The sequence below is a fragment of the Solanum tuberosum genome, unplaced genomic scaffold, assembly GCF_000226075.1.
Source record: "Solanum tuberosum cultivar DM 1-3 516 R44 unplaced genomic scaffold, SolTub_3.0 scf00024, whole genome shotgun sequence".
NCBI classification, from domain to species: Eukaryota; Viridiplantae; Streptophyta; class Magnoliopsida; order Solanales; family Solanaceae; genus Solanum; species Solanum tuberosum.
Window position 1 is genome coordinate 505,617 of NW_006238950.1, and position 6,898 is coordinate 512,514.

Consider the following 6,898-nt stretch of genomic DNA (forward strand, 5'->3'; position numbering starts at 1 on the left):
TCAGTATGATTTAATCTTCCCTTCAGCTAGACACACCATGAGTGTATACCTGCATTAAAGTACAAGAAGTGAATTCTTAAGTGACAAGCATTAAAACAAGTATAGATACCTGCCCCTCCGTAACATAATCAAAATAGAAGATTTTTTTGTGCAAACTTGTCAAGGAATCAGGTAATCTTGTGCATCCCCCAGCCTTATCCTGTTTTTTAATGAAACATTCTTTACTCAATGACTCTGTAAGGATATCAGTCAGCTGGTCTTCAGTCTTATAGAACTTCATCACCACATTTTGCTTCTCAACATTGTCCCTCAAGAAATCAGTGATGATCCAAGAAAATATGCCATGCCTGATGTACTCTTTCGATCTACAAGAAAGCCTGCATAGTCAGCATCTGCAAAAACCAATTAGATCAAGTGAGTCACCTGTTAGGTAGAAGAGGACCAGGTCCTGAGTTCCCTTCAAATATCTCAGGATACGTTTGGCTGCCTTCAGGTGAGACTCCATTGGTTGCTGCTTGAAATCTTGCACACATTTCTACACAGAACATTATGGCTGATCTGCATGCTGTAAGGTATAAGAGTGACCCAATAATTCCCCTATACATGGTCTGAATGACCTCCACGCCATTTTCATCTCTATTAAGTTTCACACTTGTGCTTATAGGAGTATCCAACACCTTTGCCTCAAGAAGATTAAATTTCTTAAGCAGCTCTTTGATGTACTTCTCTTGGCATATTGAAATGTCTTGGGAGGTTTGTTTGATCTACAAGCCTAGGAAGAAAGTGAGTCCTCCCATCATGCTCATTTCAAACTCACTGCTCATCAGATCAGCGAGTTCCTTGCAAAGTAGATTTGTAGTGGCTTAAAAAATGATATCATCCACATAAACCAAGCTCTGGGAGCTTGTTTCAATCCATACAGAGCCTTGTCTAACTTCAACACATGATCTGGCAGTTCTGCATCTTCAAAGCCTGGGGGCTATTTGACATATACTTTTTCTTTCAGATTCCCATTCAAGAAGGCACTATTGACATCCATTTGAAAAAGTTTGAACTCCATGTGAGCAGCAAATGCAATCAAGATTCTGATGGCTTCCATTCTAGCTACAGGAGCAAAAGGTCTCATCATAATTAATCCCTTCTTCTTGGTTATAACCCTGTACTACCAGTCTTGACTTATTTCTAGTAATGATTCCATCTCATCAAATTTGTTTCTGAAGACCCATCTGGTCCCAATAATGGTTTTGTCGAGTGGTCTGGGGACCAGGTGCCACACTTTGCTTCTCTCAAACTGATGAAGCTCCTCCTGCATTTAAGTTACCCAGTTTACTTCCTTCAAGGCTTCCTTGATGTTCTTGGGTTCAATGGATGATATAAAGGCTGAATATGCAACTAGATTTCTTGTCCTGGATCTAGTTTGAATTCCAGAGTCAAGTGGAAAAATGAGATTGTCCGGTGGATGAGAAGATTGATGTTTCCATCTGGACTTTTTGCTCGACTCTTCTTCTGCATCAGCATCAGATTCAGCATCATTATCTTCTGGACTTTGAGAAGGAGTCCCCTGGGTAGTGATAGAGGGACCATGTACTCCTGTGAGATCTGCACCATTTTCTTCTGCAACCTGTTGGCTTTCAGGATTTAGGATTGCCTTGTTTTCCCTTTCTTTGATCAGCTCCTCTATTTCATGGTCTCCCTTATGAGCATCAATTTTCTCAGACTCATCAAAAGTCACATGCATGCTCTCTTCAACACATTGTTTATACACTGGATAAGCCTTGCTGGAGGAAGAGTATCCCACAAATACTCTTTCAACATTATTGAGATTACACTTCTCAATATCATCATTTTGGTTACAAAACATGTACTATTCACCATTTCAGCCCAAAAGTCTTTTGTAAAATTAACAGCCTGTATATTCCACTTGAAGGATGGTCTGATCTGCTTCTTTTTAACACAAGCATCACAAACTTTGTCATCGGTAAATTTTATTTTGAGCATATCGAGGACCAGGTCCCTTGAAACAAGTTTGTGCAGTAGAGAAACATTTACAAGAGCACATCTCTCATGTCATACCTCAACATTCTCACTTTAAGCACTAAGGCAAGTGAGACTGTCACAACGAACATCAATCAGATTAGCAATACACATGTTCTTGCATCTCTTTTCTATCAAATCATCCCCGAGAGAGCAAGTATGTGACCACATGTTCTTTCTGATAATAACTTAACTTTGTTTCATTCATCACAAATCTATGAAACACTTAAAAGATTGTACTTCAACCATTGACATAGTACACATTCTCAATAGTGTGTTCTATAGATTTCCCAATCATGCCTTCACAAAAAAACATACCTTTTCTGCCGTCACCAAATGAGACACCTCCACCTTGAAGTGCCTTAAGAGAGAAGAAGTTTTCAGTTTCCCAGTCACGTGCCTTGAGCATCCGCAATTCATGAATCAATGCTGACTGCTGCTACTTCTTCTCACAAGAATACCATATCACTTGTTAGCCTTGGGAACCCACTTTAGTTGGAGTTCCCAGTAAGCAGATAAAGGAGTGATAAGAGAATTCTTTGTCCAGTGAGGTAGATTGATTTTTTTCAACGTGGGAACAGGAGCACGACCAGGTCCCTTCTTCTGCCAGTTCTTCTGTTGACCAGGTCTCTTCTTCTGCTTGTTGCTCTGTTGACCAGGTCCCTTCTTCTTCCTGTTCCTCTGCTTAGAATATTTTGAGAGTTTATCTTGGGTCCTTTTCCAAGCTGGACAATCCTTCTTCAAGTGACCATCACGACCACAATGGAGACACGACAAACTATCAGACATGGACACATCTTTGCCATGGAGATTGTAAGAAGGACTTTTGCTTGAATTTCCTAACCCCTTCCTATCATTTTGACCTTGACTAGTAAGCTTTGCAAGGAATTTTGAGGAGTTGGTCCACTTGAGAGATTTGTTCAGTTCTTCTTTAACACGGACCATGTCCCTCTCTAACTGATTATTTCTCTCCAAGGCCATAGCAAGTTTTGTTTCTGCTTCTAGCTCGATTTGCAAGTTGCTGGCCTCCCCCTTACCTCTGCCACATTTCTTACTCAGCATCTTTAATTTTTTCCTAAATTCTAGATTTTCAATTTCTAGAACCATCAATTGTTCTTCCATAACAGACATTTGGTCAACCAAAGCTACTTTTTCTTGCCGAAGGATATCTAGGCTGTTGTTCATCAGATCATTTCAGTTGTTAACTCAATGAAAGAGTCAATCAAAACAACGGCTAAACTTCTTCAACTTCTTAACACAGTAAACATGCAAGTTTTGTTTAAGATCAGAAAAGGGTTACCTCTTCTTCATCTTCCTTATCATCAGATTTTGCCATAAAGGCTTCATCAGAGTGCTCAGAGTCATCTGAAACACTCGAGGAGTCTTCCCATGCAGTCATCTCCCTCTTTACCGTCTGGAAAATGGTTTCTCTTCTGCTACTGCTGGCACGGACCTGGTCCCCCTCTTGGTCTTTTTACTTCATTGTGATCAACTTCAAGCACAAGACAGTCTCTCATGGTGTGACCTGGTTGATCGCGCTTGTAACATATGCCACTAGAGCTTGTAGCGCTATCATGAGCTTTTTCCTTCATGGAACCTCCACGTTTACTCACAAGTTTTTGAAATTTTTGAGTGAGATAGTCCATGGTCTCATCTACTCCAAGGTTCACACATTGTGACACCTTAGAGGCTAATGATTCATACCTTTCTGCATCTCCCTTCTGATCAGCATCCTCAGTCAGATCTGCCCTTGTTTCCTTAGCTTCATCATAGGTAGTTCTCAGCAGATCCCAAATTTCTTTAGCTGATTCGCATGAAGAAATCAAATTATATACATTAGGTCCGATTCCACACATTAAGAACTTCTTAGCCTTGTGATTTTTCTCAACTTTCCGTTTGTCAAATTCATTGTATTGCTGTAGAGTTTTGACAATGACCCTTGTGACATTCCCATATTTTACTTCTCTAGATGGCACATAGGGACCCTCACAAATAACATCCCACAGCTCACACTCTTCAGCCATTATGAAGTCAAACATGCAATGTTTCCACCACCGATAATACTGACCATCAAACAATGGTGGCCTTGTTAAAGACCGACCTTCTTGCCATATCAGTGGAGCAACCATTCTTTCCATAGGAATCTCTCTTGGTGTTAACTAGCTAGAGAGCACCTGCTTTGATACCACTTGTTGTAATGTATGCGTCCACTAGTCTAGATGGGACCAGGTCCTCAGCACAGTTACAATAACAGAAAATAAACAAAGTGTTGAAAGTAAAGATTGCACAACAACTTTACGTGGAAACCTCCTTGCTCAAGGGAGTAAAACCACGACCTTGCCTTCCAGGACTTTTCAAACTTTTTTCACTAATCTTTTCCAAGCAAAAGTAAAAGCAAGTTTACAAATCGAGATTAGCCTACTAATCCCAACTCTAAGCAATACCTCCTATTACTTAGATGAGCCAGAGCAGATACAACACTGCCCACTAAGCTATCACCCTTAGATAACTTAGACTCTGCTAAGCGGATACAACACCGCCCACTATACTAATTGTCACGACCCGAGAGTACCCCCTAGTCGTAACATGGCGTATTCGACCCCGAAGGGGTCTTATACGAGCCACATAGTCATTCATTGCATTCAATAATGAAAATAGTGCAGAATAAAAAAAAAACTTATTTACATCCACACATTTAAACTTCATTAAAACAACTTTAAAAACACACAGCGGAAGTCTAAGTCTCACATGGCCATCTTAGACACAGTCACAAAACATAAGTAGGGACACGGCCCTTTACAATCAAAAGAAGTCTATTAAGTCTATCACATGAACAAAAGAACTTAAAAGTCTTATCCTCGAATCCATGAGGACATACCAAGTCTTGGAGGAAAGCAATCCAACACTTCAAACTAGCTAGGAGGGATCACTTGCCGGAACCTACACTTATAGTAAAAATATGAAGAATATGGGTTAGTACACAAAATGTACTAAGTATGATGACCATGCAAAACATGCTTTAAAAGGGACATGCATTTTGGTTAGAAACCATGCATTATGCCACTTTTTGAAGTACCATGAATAGTTGCATAAAAGACATACAATACAAGCATAAACATCAAGTAAGTCATAATATTACCTTTAAACAATTTCAACATGAAAACCTTTACCTTGGACCTTCACCTCAAGAAACCCTTATGCTATACCTCGTGCAATGTATGGATGGCGTCCCATACCACCATCCATACTAAGGCACCACATTAAGGTCACTTAAGGTAACTTATCATTCCTTTCTTTCACCTTTGCACAATATTCATACATAAGAGGTATATCATTAATTAAGACATGACAAGGGAAAATAACTCGTAATATAACCCAAGTATAGCATGCATCTCATATTAAGCATTTGAGAGCCAACATTCTTTAATAACCTCATTTAGGCCACAATTGAATCACATACATTAGGATTTAGAGAAACTCACTATGACCCTCTCCAAGCCTACTCGTGCAATGTATAGGTAGCATCCCATACTACTACCTACACTTTGTAGAACCTATCAAGAAACCATAATGAAATCTCACATGATGGGAAGTAAGCATTTAACCGACATAGACCATGAGAGCTTGTCATGATATCCGGTGTCATAAGTCCCCACACCGTAAAGAGGTGGTCTACTTGCCTAAGGAAGACCGGTATATATAGCTTAATGGATCCACTAGCTTCCTATGCGGGCACATAGTTTATGGGATAAGGTAGACGATCATTGAAACTCATGCCTAACTATTGGGGGAGTTTCCATCTAACCAAATCCACTCGGTGCTTAGCCAACATTCCCATAGAATAGTTCGTTATCTTGACATTATCACATATGAGAGGTGCCATTGGCCTACCAACTCCAAATTACATTCATTAACACGTGAAAGGGTGCTTTAAGCCTACCGTTTCAAGGTTCATTTAGGAAAGCTCATTAACTCCTCTTGAAAGGGTGCCATGGGCCTACCGGTTCAAGTCTCATCATTAACCTTCATGGAAAGGTGCCATAGGCCTACCGATTCCAAGGTTCATTACTAATCATTAATGGAAGGGTGCCATTAGCCTACCGATCCAAGGATTCAACAATCAACAATATAATCATTTATACAAGAAAATGATGCATAAGCCCTACCAATTCAAGGTATACTTTATATTGAAGAATCCTTCATATTCTATCATCAACATTCATGAGTGTCAAATTGAGAAAAATCCTTTCAATAATAACACATTTACTTTAATAACATGATCACATTAGCTCCATTGAATGTCCATTCATAAAAATGTCATGTAACACTTAAATTTCTCATACTATGCCTTCAAGGCCATGGTCACAATACATTCCATAATTAAACACCTCCACCATAAGTGGATCAAACCAAGCAAGAACAATTTTATCCATAATATGAGATTAAGCCAACTTACCATCCTCCAAAGTCATAATAACCATTACTCAATTCCCAACAATTCTATCACCACAAGGTGATTCACCCATAACTTGCCCATAAGGCCACAACTTTCAATTCATCCATACATCACCAATCCATCATAGATAGATGTAGAAAATCATAAGAGTCACTAATACAATCCAATCCAAACACAATTTCATAAACTTTGAATCATAAGCAAAAGACCCACTTCATAAGCAAATTTAGGAATTTAGGGAAAAACATGGGTTCTTCAAGGAATTCCATACGAAAACATCTTAAAAACAATAATCAAACATTAAATCATCAATATAATGGCTTAGAAAACGTTTTGCCAATGAACCCATGCTTAGATTAGAATTTGAGATTTTTGTTCTTTGAAACACTTTTGAAACCCTTTTGATTG

General features: G+C 39.2%; 1 pseudogene; it reads left to right on the forward strand.

The window, feature by feature from the left end:
* The window catches only part of LOC102605247 (glutathione S-transferase U17-like), a 12,337-nt pseudogene that overhangs the window by 2,660 nt on the left and 2,779 nt on the right, over positions 1–6,898 (forward strand).